This window comes from Chiloscyllium plagiosum, unplaced genomic scaffold, assembly GCF_037043375.1.
Source record: "Chiloscyllium plagiosum isolate Xiang-an unplaced genomic scaffold, Cpla_swu_hap1 HiC_scaffold_37, whole genome shotgun sequence".
NCBI lineage: Eukaryota > Metazoa > Chordata > Chondrichthyes > Orectolobiformes > Hemiscylliidae > Chiloscyllium > Chiloscyllium plagiosum.
The window spans coordinates 27,282,264-27,296,758 of record NW_028270175.1 but is presented as its reverse complement, the minus strand read 5'-3'; the positions used below and the strand labels follow the sequence as shown (position 1 = coordinate 27,296,758).

Sequence of the window (14,495 nt, the reverse complement as noted above, 5' to 3'; positions counted from 1 at the left end):
ATGGAAAGGGAATGGGAAGGGGAATTAAAATGGGCGGGGACTGGGAGGCCTAGTCAGCCCCTGCAGGCCTGGCTGAGATGTTCAGCGAACCATTCCCTAAGACCTTTTACAACCCAAGGAACTCTCACAGCCCTCAACATCCAAATGAAGTCCTTTTTTATTAAACTTATTCATGCATGCAATGTGGGTATTGTTAGCTAGGCAGCATTTATTGCCCATTTATTCCTTGAGGAGGTGGCATGGAGATTATGGAGGCATATGTACATTCAGATGCTGTTGGGGAGGGAGTTACAGGGTTTTGAACCAACAACAGTGAAGGAATATTCTGCATCAGGAAGGTTTGTGACTTAGGGGTAGTTTGCAATATTCCCATTGACCTGCTACACTGTTCTTTCTAGGTGGTAGAGGTTGTGGGTTTGGAAGATACTGTTGAAGTTACCTTGGTGAATTGCTTTTGCTGTCCTTTTCAGTGTAGTCAGTGTTGAAATGTAGGAAGTAAACCAGCCACTTTATAGCAAACTCCCACAGATAGCGATGCAAAAATAACCCAATGAAAACAGAAAATGCTGGAGACATTCAGCAGGTCTGGCAACATCTGCGGAGGCAGAAATGAGTTAATGTTTTCAGTCCGACATGACTTCTTCAACCTTCTTTCCTAATTGTTAGTTGAGGAATAAACATTGCCCATTGACACAGGGGAGAGTTCCACACTTTTTGCCAGGGGACCTGATCAGATGGAGCCTCAGATTAACTTCTTATTTAACATTGGCGCCACCAACAGTGCAGCACTCCCTCAATACAAACATTATTTGGAAACGTCCCGGATAGATCCACTGTGGTAAATGTGCTGTTTGTTGTGCCATACAGATTGGGAAAGAGCTCATTGGGATGAATTCTCAGGGATTCCTTCAATGCACAACTAGCAGAAATCCAGGAAAACAACACCAACGGCTGTTATTTACCGTCTATCTGATGGTGGTTTTAACGTTTTAGCAGTAGACCAGGAGAATTTGTAAAAATTTTGAATGCAACTAAAAGAGCATCTCAGTCCCAGGATTGCACCTCGAAGTTAATGTTAGCCAGGCTGGGAGCTGCAATGGGGCCCTTGCACAGTCTCTACATTGGTAAAGGTTAAAAAGTCTACAGGAAAGCTCACCTGGTTTGAAATATCAACATCAGGCTGGGCATAATTTGAACTGCCCTGCCCAGTGAGGTAGGGTTGGCTTATCATTGGTCCACCATCTTGAAGAATGCCCCTTGAGTAAAATGCCAATGGGCAATGGGTGCCAGTGGAACAGTAGCCCAACACCAGTTGAAAATACATCTGGAAAAAGATTGAGACGGAAATTTTTAAAGACTATACACATTTAAGGGATTCTTAGAAATTTATCTGTCAATTAAATTTGAGTCAACTTATTGGTATTATCACATTGTGGTGCTTGAAAAATAACTTTGTATTGGTGAGATTGTTGTTACTTCTGTGTTTCCAGTTATCTACGCAGTGAGAGTCACAGTGCTGATTGTCAAAGCAATTCCTTTTAATTGTGTCAGAATGTTGCAATCACACCATTAAATAATCATCAGATATTATTAACAAGTACCTCATTACAGACAGACTGAGTTATTGAATCACCGTAATTACCCATAAATACCATATATCGGAAGCATGGTGTTGAACAGCTGCTCTGTGCAACTCTCTTATGTCAAGTTAATTTTGCACTAATTATTTTTTTAAAGGATGTAGGTTGAATTTTGATACTGCTTTTTGAGAAAGACTTGTGGAGGGTTTTGGGATTTCAATAAAATCACAATGGAATGAGGGACTTTTCCACATTTCTGCATCCGTGTGCAGAACATCTCCCCTGCCCCGCCCCATTACTGTTGGCTTCATTTCAATTTGATATGCATTTTGTTTTTACACACCCCAGCCCCCCAGATTCTGCAGGAGATGGGTGTACAGTCCCAAGGGGAGCCTCCCTGTACTATTCTTAACATGTGTGAAGCAAAATTGTCAAGCAATTAGTATAGCCTGGCACAGAGTTCCATCGTGATCAAGCTTCAAAACCCACACACATGTACTTTCAAACTGGAGTCATTTGGATCAGGGAATAAAAAGACATAGGTCTGCCTTTTCCTGTTTTTTTCCCAAGCCTAATGAGTCTCTAACCAATTGTACATTGCTGAGACAGCATGGCATTACAGGCAATAGGCAGATATCCTTCTAGGTGCTATTTTATGGAAATGCCCAGATCCTCCAATTTATTGTGAAAACTTTGGTGGAATTCCTCCAAACAATTTGGTTAAAACCTGCCAAATTATCTTGACAGAGAGGCCACTTCGATATTCTCCTGTTTTGCACTCCTTAGGACTTAAAGATTTGGGTCACATTGCAACATTGGTTGGCTTTAAATAGATCATTAAAATCATTATTTATTTCATTTTATTTTATTGCTTCTTGGCTTTCCTTGTCCATTATTCCTTACAACGTGTTTGCATTGACGTACTTACTGATCATGGTCACTGGGAATATCTCTCCTGATTCTACACTCAAACCGTCCTCCATTTTGTGCAACGTTGCCATGGTAACACACATTGCACCCTGCAAGATTGATGTCCAATTTCCTCAGTCCTGACAAATCTGGAAAAGACTCAAGTCTTTAATTTTCCTCAGAGGGATATTAGGAGGTTAGAGTGCAGCCTGAGTGCCAACATCGCTCTGCTCTGCTGATTGAAACAGATCAAAAATCTCAATCAGCCGATAACTGCACATTATTAAACATCGACATGAATGAAAATCATACAGTATAGATTTTTGAAATTTAGAGATCCTTTATACAAATCCTGGACTGTCTATTCCTAAATCCCTGTAATCCAGTAACCTCCCCTCTACCTGTGCCATTACTTTGTAGAAATGGTGATGCTAAGCACTGAATCCCTATACAGAGTCTACTTTAAAGCTAAGGTATTGTTGATTATGTTGATTATACAAATACTTTTCTTTGAATTTTTAATTAAATAAAGCTGTCACTTGGTGAACGCTGCTGTTGTGCTTTATGTGCTGACGTTTCTTACACAAAAACACTACCACAATTGATAGATAAATTCCATCTATGTTATACAGCACACATTCAATGTAATAAAACTTCCACTGCACCGCCACTGTGATAAAATTGGTTTTTTTACTGAGATGCAGCATGATTTCAGCTTCTATAATTCAGGGAAACTAGATGAGGGTATATAAACGATATATATATATATAAATGCTCAATTATATGTGGAAGTAACCGTTATAATTAGTCACTCTGAGAAAGGTGCCCAAGGGATTAGGGCAAGCTTTTTGATCGTATATATAAATTTTCCTTTGAATAGTTTGAATGTATGTTTTGGAATTCAACAAATGATAATTGAAAACGTTTCTCAGCCTGCCCATTCCCAATTGTAGAATCTTTCTGGAGTCTTTGGATAGAGCTTATCAGTGTTCTTCCACAGGAAGTGAGGGTAAAAGATTTACAAAGGAAAGTTCTGCATGTCATAATTCAACATTTGTTGCTCAAGGTTATATTTTGATTAAATCCCGACTCTTATACTGAAGTGTTACTCTGCTATTTTCCAAATTTAAGGAACAGCACCCGAAATAAGTGATGAAACCAGTGAGGTGAAATATAATGAAGAGGTTATCTGTTGGGCCCTTGGGTTCACTACAAATTGACTTGGTTAGGAACAGGAATGTATTGGTAATAATCCATCTCCACAACGCCAAATAATGTAGGTTCGTTGCTGGGACTGTTTTCTCTTAAATGTTCTAACTCAGGCAGAAGACTTGTGGAGGGTGGGCAAGCAGGAGGTTGGCAGAGCACAGCAAGCCAGGCAACATCAGGAGGTGGAGAAGTCAATGTTTCAGGTGTAACCCTCCTTCAGTCCTGACAAAGGGTCATTCCTGAAATGTTGACTTCTCCACCTCCCAATGCTGCCTGGCCTGCTGTGTTCTTCCAGCCTCCTGCTTGTCTCCCTTGGATTCCAGCTTCTGCTGTTTTTTTTGTCTCTAACTAAGAAGACTTGAGGAAGCACTGAAAAATCTACATTAACAGTAGAAGTTCACTTTAATCTCCACCTCAGAAGATTGGCAATTCTGGGCTTCCCACTTCTTGGAATTGTCCCACAATTGTATAAAACCATAAAATTCCACCACTCTGAGAACACCCATGCAAAGTTTTGTTTTACAATGCTTACACCTGTCAACAAGATTCTAAACCTAGTATTATTCAGTGCACTGAACTTCCTCTGGTTTCACAGGCTATTATCGCTGTCTCACTGTGCCCAGAACCATTAAGTTAATAACTGGACCGTAAGCCGAATACTGCTCAGGAAGTGATACAATTTTCTTTCCCAGTACTTTTTCTTGAATGCAAGCCAACACAAGAATCCAGAGTTAAGCTCTCCTGACTGACCTTATATGGGCAACAAACTGGCTGAGCCGAGAGGGAGGAGGATCAATCGATTCTTTTACAGTCAGCTCTGAGTCATCAAGCTTATGAGTAAAGCCAGACTCAGACCTTGCTTCAGCAATTACCAAGAACATTTCAATTACCCACTGCATCAGAACACTTTTTCTAAAATCTGCCCCAAGGGACTTTTTCAGTCATATTGCTTCAGCCACTGTCCTGGACATTTCTTCACCACACCTTGGTTAGCTCACAGTTAGGATATTTCTGCAATTCCTCCACAGTGTAAGCCCACTCGTTATATTACAAAGTGGCTCAGGAAGCCTTGGAGGAAAAGGCTTAAAGGGTTCATGAGTGTAAGAGCAGAACAACGATGATCAAACTTATCAGGAAAGACTGAAAAGGCTGGAGCTCTTTTCTCTAGAAAAGTAAAGAATGAGAGGTAACCTGACTGAAAACTGAGAGGGTATTTGTAGAGAAAATACTTACATTTGGGGGATATTTATGAAATGTGACGTGCCTGGTCATTGAATTAGGTGGGATGTGAAATTTGATTCCATGATGGTGTATTGGAATATAGAACATAGAACATAGAACATAGAAGAATACAGCGCAGTACAGGCCCTTTGGGCCCTCGATGTTGCGCCGATCCAAGCCCACCTAACCTATACTAACCCACTATCCTCCATATACCTATCCAATGCCCGCTTAAATGCCCATAAAGAGGGAGAGTCCACCACTGCTACTGGCAGGGCATTCCATGAACTTACGACTCGCTGAGTGAAGAACCTACCCCTAACTTCAGTCCTATATCTACCCCCCCTTAATTTAAAGCTATGCCCCCTTGTAATACCCGACTCCATACGCGGGAAAAGGTTCACACTGTCAACCCTATCTAACCCCCTAATCATCTTGTACACCTCAATCAAGTCACCCCTAAACCTTCTTTTCTCTAATGAAAACAGCCCCAAGTGTCTCAGTCTTTCCTCATACGATCTTCCTTCCATACCAGGCAACATCCTGGTAAACCTCCTCTGCACGCGTTCCAGTGCCTCCACATCCTTCCTATAGTATGGCGACCAAAACTGCACACAATATTCCAGATGCGGCCGCACCAGAGTCTTATACAACTGCATCATGACCTCAGGACTCTGGAACTCAATTCCTCTACCAATAAAAGCCAGTATGCCATATGCCTTCCTCACCGCACTATTTACCTGGGTGGCAACTTTCAAAGATCTGTGTACATGGACACCAAGATCCCTCTGCTCATCCACACTACCAAGTATCCGACCATTAGCCCAGTACCCCATCTTTTTGTTATTCTTCCCAAACTGAATCACCTCACACTTAGCTACATTGAATTCCATTTGCCACCTTTCTGCCCAGCTCTGCAGCTTCTCTATATCCTGCTGTAACCTGCCACATCCTTCCTCACTGTCAACAACTCCTCCGACTTTCGTATCATCCGCAAACTTGCTCACCCAACCTTCTAACCCCTCTTCCAGGTCATTTATAAAAATGACAAACAGCAATGGTCCCAAAACAGATCCTTGCGGAACACCGCTAGTGACGGCACTCCATGAAGAAACTTTGCCATCAACTACTACCCTCTGTCTTCTTCCATCCAGCCAATTCCTAATCCAAACCTCCAACTCACCCTCAATGCCATATCTCCGTATTTTCTGCAGTAGCCTACCATGAGGAACCTTATCAAACGCCTTACTAAAATCCATATATACCACATCTACCGCTTTCCCCTCATCAACCTCCTTCGTCACCTTTTCAAAAAATTCAATAAGGTTTGTGAGGCACGACCTGCCCTTCACAAAACCATGCTGACTATCCTTGATCACATTATTCCTATCCAGATGTGCATAAATCCTATCCCTTACAATTCTCTCTAAGACTTTGCCCACAACAGAAGTGAGACTCACCGGCCTATAGTTACTAGGGTTATCCCTACTCCCCTTTTTGAACAAGGGAACCACATTTGCTATCCTCCAGTCTTCTGGCACTATTCCTGTAGACAACGAGGACATAAAAATCAAGGCCAATGGCTCTGCAATCTCCTCCCTTGCTTCCCAGAGAATCCTAGGATAAATGTCATCAGGCCCAGGGGACTTATCTATTTTCACCTTTTCCAGGATTTCCAACACCTCTTCTCTACATACCTCAAAGCCATCCATTCTACTTATTTGTGACTCAGTATTCACATCGACGACAATGCCCTGTTCCTGAGTAAATACTGAAGAAAAGTATTCATTCAGTGTCTCCCCAATCTCTTCCGCCTCCACACGCAATTTCCCACTACTATCCTTGACTGGACCTATTCCTACCCTAGTCATTCTTTTATTCCTAACATACCTATAGAAAGCCTTAGGGTTTTCCCTAATCCTACCGACTAAGGACCTTTCATGTCCCCTCCTTGCTGCTCTTAGCTCTCTCTTCAGGTCCTTCCTGGCTACCCTATAACTCTCAATCGCCCCAATTGAACCTTCACGTCTCATCTTGAGATAGGCCGCCCTCTTCCATTTAACAAGGGATTCCAATTCCTTATTAAACCACGGCTCCCTCGCACTACCCTTTCCTCCCTGCCTGACAGGTACATAATTATCAAGGACACTCAATAGTTGCTCCTTGAACAAGCTCCACATATCATTTACACTCTTGCCTTGGAGTCTACTTTTCCAAGCCACACATCCTAAGTCATGCCTCACCGCATCATAATTTCCCTGACCCCAGCTATAACTCTTGCCCTGTAGTACACACTTATCCCTCTCCATCACGAGAGTAAAAATCACCGAATTATGGTCACTATCCCCAAAGTGCTCACCTACCTCTAATTCTAACACCTGGCCTGGTTCGTTACCCAGAACCAAATCCAGTATGGCCTCACCTCTTGTTGGCCTGTCTACATATTGTGTCAGGAAACTCTCCTGCACACATTGAACAAACACTGACCCATCTAACGAACTTGAGCTATAGCTTTCCCAATCAATATCAGGAAAGTTAAAGATAAAGACACTGATGGATTTTGTGGCTTGTCAGATGTCGCATCACCCTACTTATGCAGTGTGGAAACAGGCCATTCAGCCCATCGAGCCCACATTGACCCTCCAAAGAGCATCCCGCCCAGACCCACACCCCCACCACCCCCCATCCCTATAACCCTGCATTTCCCATGGCTAATCCACCCAGCTTGCACATCTCTGGATACTATGGGCAATTTAGCATGGTAAAAATAATGACTGCAGATGCTGGAAACCAGATTCTGGATCAGTGGTGCTGGAAGAGCACAGCAATTCAGGCAGCATCCGAAGACAGGCAAAATCGACGTTTCGGGCAAAAGCCCTTCATCAGGAATAAAGGCAGAGAGCCTGAAGCGTGGAGAGATAAGCTAGAGGAGGGTGGGGGTGGGGAGAGAGTGGCATAGAGTACAATAGGTCAGTGGGGAAGGAGATGAAGGTGATAGGTCAGGGAGGAGAGGGTGGAGTGGATAGGTGGAAAAGGAGCTGGGCAGGTCGGACAAGTCCGGACAGGTCAGGGGATCGAGTTGCTGGAGGTTAGAAGCTAGGATGAGGTGGGGGAAGGGGAAATGAGGAAACTGTTGAAATCCACATTGATGCCCTGGGGTTGAAGTGTTCCGAGGCGGAAGATGAGGCGTTCTTCCTCCAGGCGTCTGGTGGTGAGGGAGCGGCGGTGGAGGAGGCCCAGCACCTCCATATCCTCGGCAGAGTGGGAGGGGGAGTTGAAATGTTGAGCCACTGGGCGATTTGGTTGATTGGTGCGGGTGTCTCGGAGATGTTCCCTAAAGCGCTCTGCTAGGAGGCGCCCAGTCTCCCCAATGTAGAGGAGACCGCATCGGGGGCAACAGATACAATAGATGATATTAGTGGATGTGCAGGTAAAACTTTGATGGATGTGGAAAGCTCCTTTGGGGCCTTGGATAGAGGTGAGGGAGGAGGTGTGGGCGCAGGTTTTACAGTTCCTGCGGTGGCAGGGGAAAGTGCCAGGATGGGAGGGTGGGTCGTAGGGGGGCGTGGACCTGACCAGGTAGTCACGGAGGGAACGGTGGTCAATCCACCTAACCTGCACATCTTTATGCATCGGCATGCCATATGCGTTCACTAACCAAAACATTTTTCAGTAAAGTGTTACCGTCTGGATAATGTCAGCAGTGTACAAGGAGTCCAATGCTTGGTTAATGATGGTGTGCTCTTTGTGCTCTTGTGCCGGGAGTTAAGTAGTTATCTTTGTTGAACTCTGCAGCACAATGGGAGGGGCAGGAGAATGGGAGCCTGCAGGGAGAATCAGGTTGGGCAAGGCCCTCTCACTGACATTTGGAAGTGAAGGTTGAAGGAGCAAAGTGCGACAGTCAGTCAAAATACCAAAACATGACAATGTCTCTAAATGTGTCTCTATCTCAGAGTGTTGGCTAGGTGGTTCTGACAAGTTTTGAGGGTTTTTAAAATTCATTCTTTCTCAGGAAGTGGGTGTTGCTTGTGTTGCAATCGGTTCCTGAACCAGAGTCCCCAATTTGTTGTGATCCCAATAGTACTAAATGGTTATGGTTCTGGTTGAGGAGGGATAAACTGGTTCCCAAACTGAATTCAACCCCTCTTCAACAAGGTCACTTCATAAAACAACCCTCCCTCAAGATGACCCTTTCCAAAAATATTTATATTTTTGGAGGATCCAAGTTAATGACCAGCCTTTCCTGAGTTAAAGAAGGGGTGAGTTTATTTGGTACTCACATAGCAAAATGTGACACATTTACCCACCAATTAGATATCAGATTGGAGTAAAAAGATAATATTTAAATAGATGTACAAGTTGGTTTCTGAGTTCTGTAAAGAGCAGATAGTGTAGTGTTAAGTTGGATGATATCGCTAATGCTAACACTGGTAGTGAAGCAGTTGATTTTTAGATTATTGGCTCTGCAAATTAGTTGGCAAGCATTTATCTTGCTTCCTTTTCAAAGTTGACTTCACTGGCTGAGCAGGCTTCTAGCATTCAGAGTGAGAGTATATCTTTCCTTACCTGCAGTGCAGGAGTGTCTTATTGCTGTCCTCAAGCTGTGACCTTTGCAACATACTAATCCACATCAACCCACTAACTCACACATCTCGGAAAGGTAAAATGCAAACATGTTTGCAATTTGGGAGTTAATCTACAGGAGATGGCTTTCTGCTAAAAGGGGCAGTCAACCTCCTATTATCTCTGTCGTCACAGACAATCACAATCCAGTTTGTTTTGAAATGCATCTCTCCCTCTGAATGGTTGATGTTTGACATCCTTTCAGCTGAGACATTTCATTGTTCCTCTCAAAATTTTAACAGATACTCACTGTTATATCCACAGTTATATTTTGGCTGTAAGTCCTCTTTTAGGAAACACATGTTGTAATTAACCATCCAATATGTCAGTCAGTAATCCAATGTTACAATCCACTGTAATGACTTTAGCTGGGAAAGCAATTATTGCCCATTTCCAAGTGCCATTGAGAAGGTTATGGTGAGCTCTCTTCCTTATCTGCTGCAGTCCATGTGGTCCAGGTTCACCCACAATATTTAGTAGGAAGGGAATTCCATACTTGAATCCACTGAGCATTCAGGGAAAACTTTCTTAAAATTGGCACTTTTGTCCCACCGACAAAAAAAAACTTTGCCTCAACCACTTCCTGTGGGAGTCAGTTCCCCATTCTCACCCCTCTCAGCTGACACAATAAAGAGAGAACAAAAAAAATCTTTTTTCAATAATGAAGGATATGTTCCGAACTGCCCTGTAACCGTCAATGTGTACCAATCATGGACTGTGCCAGTTAGCTCTCTGACTGTCGAGTATCAACAACTAAAGCACTCATGGATAAAGTCAAACCTATGCAATGTGAAGTATTTGCAAGTGAAATTTAATCACTTGTGGTCTCAACTCTGATGTTCTTGACAGTGGAGTGGGACAGAAAGTGATGTGGCTGTGGTGTAGTTCCTTCCTGTTTGATTAGGAGGTTCTTTTATAGCTCACTGGTCGCTGCAGCATTGTCATTGAAACCAAGCGCGTGTGTTTCTCATGCACACCACTCCCTCTTTGCATTTTAATTGAATCGCATGGAAATGAAAGTAAGAGAGAGGAAGTGATGTCCACATCTTCACTCTGAGAGGGATGAGAATGGGGAACTGACTACCACAGGAAGTGATTGAGGAATTTTTTTTAATATTCATTTCCAGGATAATGTTTGGGATGTCGGCAAGCCATCTGTCTTGGGGTTAATAACTTACATGATGGGACAGTGGTAGAGGGTCTGGGGGAGGATAGCGAAGAAAAAGTGGATAGAAAGCATCAATTTTAAGCAAGTTCTCCCTCAATGTGTGAGGAATACAGCACTACACCTTAGTTATGGAGGACTAGTCCTACTTATTGCTATATTGACAGAAATCAAATTAGGAGAAAGTGGAAATTAGCCAGGGTTCTTGCTGACCCCATCAAATAGTGATCCCCAGCTCCAGCATCTCCGTGATGTGTCAGAATGTCACACAAGGACGGATTACTTCCTAAAGATTGATAAAACACTATCACCTTTGCACACCTGGGCTCCTGCACGAAAATGACCACTTGACTTCGCTACGAAGAGTAACTAGCACTCCCAGACAACAAACCTTACAGAGATCATTGCCTTAAAAAGGAGGGAGGTAAGGAGGAGATTGTGAGAAAAGAGAAGCAACAGATAGTTAGGTGAAATAGTATCTCCACTGAGACATTTCCAACTCCTCACATTGCTTGACACAATCGCTGCCTCAGCCTCAGATCACCTTACCCCTGATGAATCCTTCATCGATCCCTTCGTTATCCCTAGATGTGACTGTCCCAATGCATTTGTTGTCCATCTCCCGTCATAAATCATCAATAAACTTAATCTGGACTGTAACCTGGTGTTGTGTGATTTTTAACCTCCCTCAAACCTATTCTGTTCATATTCTAACTCACATCAAATTCCATTTAGCCATCAACCCTGCATTTACGGATTCATGTTGGCGCCTAATTTAAAAATTCTCATCCTTGTTTTCAAAGCACACAACGGCCTTATCTCTTCGTCCCACCTCCTGTACCATCATGGAGTGCCTGAATTTCATAACGCACTCAATTGTGAAGTCCTGTACATTTATTATCAGGCTTTTGAACAGACCTCTCAAATGTTAATGTTGATCTCTCTCACCATACCTTCTCTGTGGCTGTAACATTGTATTCTGCTCTCTGTTTTGCTACCATGATGCACTTTGTATGGTATGATCTGCCTGTACAGCACAAAAAAAACACCATCTTTCACTGCTTCTCAGTACATGTGACAATAAAAAAAATCAAATCAAACATTCTCAATTTTAACTTCTTAATTGGTGGCTGTGCCTTGAGACGCTGAGGTTTTAGGATCTGGTGTTTCCTCTAATTTTTTTCCATTTGCCTTTTTCTTCTTCTGAGATACTCATTAAACCCAACATTTTGACCAAACTTTACGGTCAAGTGGCTGTAAACAAATTTTGTTTAATAATGCTCCTGTGAAGCAGCTTTTGGCATTGTATGACATGCGTTTAGAAGGAAACTAGGGAAGGACAGGAGGGAGAAAGTGATAGAAGAGTTTGGCCTGTTTTTGTGCTGCTCTTTCTGTATAACATGGTGCATGCTTTAAAAATAACAATGTATAGGCAGCATCTTCAAAATGGCAGAGTAATCTTAAACCATAGGTCCTGGGTGGAACGGGCAGAACTCCTGTTAAGTACAGAGTAAAGTTAGGCAGTGTGTGAAAAGAGCATCTAGCTGATTCCAGTCATGTCCCACTGGGCTCCTGAGGTTAATATGATCCTGAAGGTCTTTGTGTTACCAGCACAAGAACATGGGTACCAGGTAACATTGCTTTCCCACACCAGACCTTGATCAGTGAACAGTGGTTATTTATACCAGTGTTGGGTTATTTGAAGTGGACTGCCCTAACATAGAGTCGTAGAGTCATAGAGATGTACATATGCCTATAAATTACACATTATGAGAGCAGTTAGCTCCTGTGTCTATATCACTAGTGTCCCCCAACATTGTGTTGTTTCACTTTGTTCTTGTGCACTCCTGAAGCGTGCCATCTTGACCTGTGGGTATAAGATGTGCCCTCTGGTACTTTACCCAAGTGACGCCATCTGTGTTTCTTTTCCCTTTTTTAAAGTTCCCTACATCAGCTATAGCATCTCAGCAACAGTACTCCCGACGTCAGCAGGTCAGGCACCTTCCGGAATATGACGCAGTTTTAAATCAGGAATAATTTAAACAGTACAGCTCCCTTACAGCCAAGGAAAGCAACAATTAAACTTACCACCTCAGCAAATTGCTGCGCAAATGATTCACTGATCTGTGGTTGAAGGATTTGCCAGTTAGTTTATTTTTATCAGGAAATTGTGACCCAAACAGAAAGTCTTTGCACAGCAGTGCAATGTTTATCATTGTGCTGTAGTGAACAGCAACAGTTCAGATAGCGCAGGGCTGTTCTGTCAAAGAGAGTGAGAGTGACCTGTCAAACAGAGTGAGACTTCTCTCAGACAATGGAGAGTATCCTATCACACATCAAGGGTCTGTCCTGTGAGACAGAGTGAGACTACCCTGTCAGTGAGGGCGGCTGGCCGAGAGTCTTCAGCACAAAAAAAAGACCCTTTGGCCCTTTGCAAAACAACCACTTAATTATTCCAATCCCATTTTGCAATACTCAGCCCATTGGCTTTTATGCATTGGCATCGCAACTGCATATCTAAATGCTTCTTAAATGTTATAGAATCCTTACAGTGTGGAATCAGACCTTCAGCCCCTCCAAAAAGCATCCCACCCAGACCTGTAACCCTGCATTTCCCATGGCTAATTCACCGAACCTACACATTCCTGAACACTACAGACAATTTACTGTTGCCAGTTCACCTGACTGGCACATCATTGGACTGTGGAAGGAAACTGGAGCACCCAGAGGAAACCCACAGAGACATGTATGGAATGTACAAACTCCACACAGACAGTCACCCGATGGTGGAATCAAACCTGGGTCCCTGGTGTTTGTAAAGCAGCAGTGCTAACCACTGAGCCACGGTACCACCCTTTCTCCCTCTAACACCTTCCAGATAGTAACTTCCAAATTTCTGGTTGAAAATGGTTTTTCTCACATTACCTCTAAACCTCCTGACCCTTTCCTTAATTCCATGCCCACTGGTCATTGATCCCGAAATCAAGGGGAAACGTTCCTTCCTGTCTACGCTCTCTATGTCCTTCATAATGTTATAAATGTCAATCACGTCACATCTCAATCTCTCCTGTTCTAAGAAATTTGACACCATTCTGTCCAAGCTCTCCTTAAAATCAAATCTGTCCAGCCAAGGCAACACTTGATAAATCTCCTCTGTGCACAAAATGAGACTGTTCACCCAGAGAGTAGTGATTATTCTTTCAGACAGAGACAACTGTCCAGTCAGACAAAGGGAAACTTTCCTGTCAGACAGAGGGAGAATGTCCAGTCAGACAGAGGGAGAATGTCCTGTCAGACAGAGGGAGATTATCCTGTCAGACAGAGGGAAAGTGTCCTGTCAGACAGAGAGAAAATGTTCTGTCAGACAGAAGGAGACTGTCCTGTCAGACAGAGGGAGACTGTCCTGTCAGACAGAGGGAAACTGTCCTGTCAGACAGAGGGAGAATGTCCTGTCAGACAGAGGGGAAATGTCCTGTCAGACAGAGGGAGACTGTCCTGTCAGACAGAGGGAGACTGTCCTGTCAGACAGAGGGAGAATGTCCTGACAGATAGAGGGAGACTTTCCTGTCAGACAGAGGAAAACAGTCCTGTCAGACAGAGGGAGACTGTCCTGTCAGACAGAGGAAGACTGTCCTGTCAGACAGAGGGAGAATGTCCTGACAGACAGAGGAAACCTGTCCTGTCAGACAGAGGGAGAATGTCCTGTCAGACAGAGGGAAACTGTCCAGTCAGACATAGGGAGAATGTCATGTCAGACAGAGGAAGACTGTCCTGTCAGACAGAGGGAA

At 43.4% G+C, this 14,495-nt stretch overlaps 1 long non-coding RNA gene across 1 annotated transcript; it reads right to left on the bottom strand.

Moving 5' to 3' along the window:
* Nucleotides 1-678: 678 nt before the first annotated feature.
* LOC148139786 (uncharacterized) lies at nt 679-10,082 on the bottom strand. The gene is made up of 3 exons (XR_015753471.1): nt 9,793-10,082; nt 2,509-2,721; nt 679-1,324 (listed from the first exon to the last, which is right to left on the bottom strand). It is a non-coding gene; the product is annotated as an uncharacterized LOC148139786 (long non-coding RNA).
* Between the last annotated feature and the right edge of the window lie 4,413 nt (nt 10,083-14,495).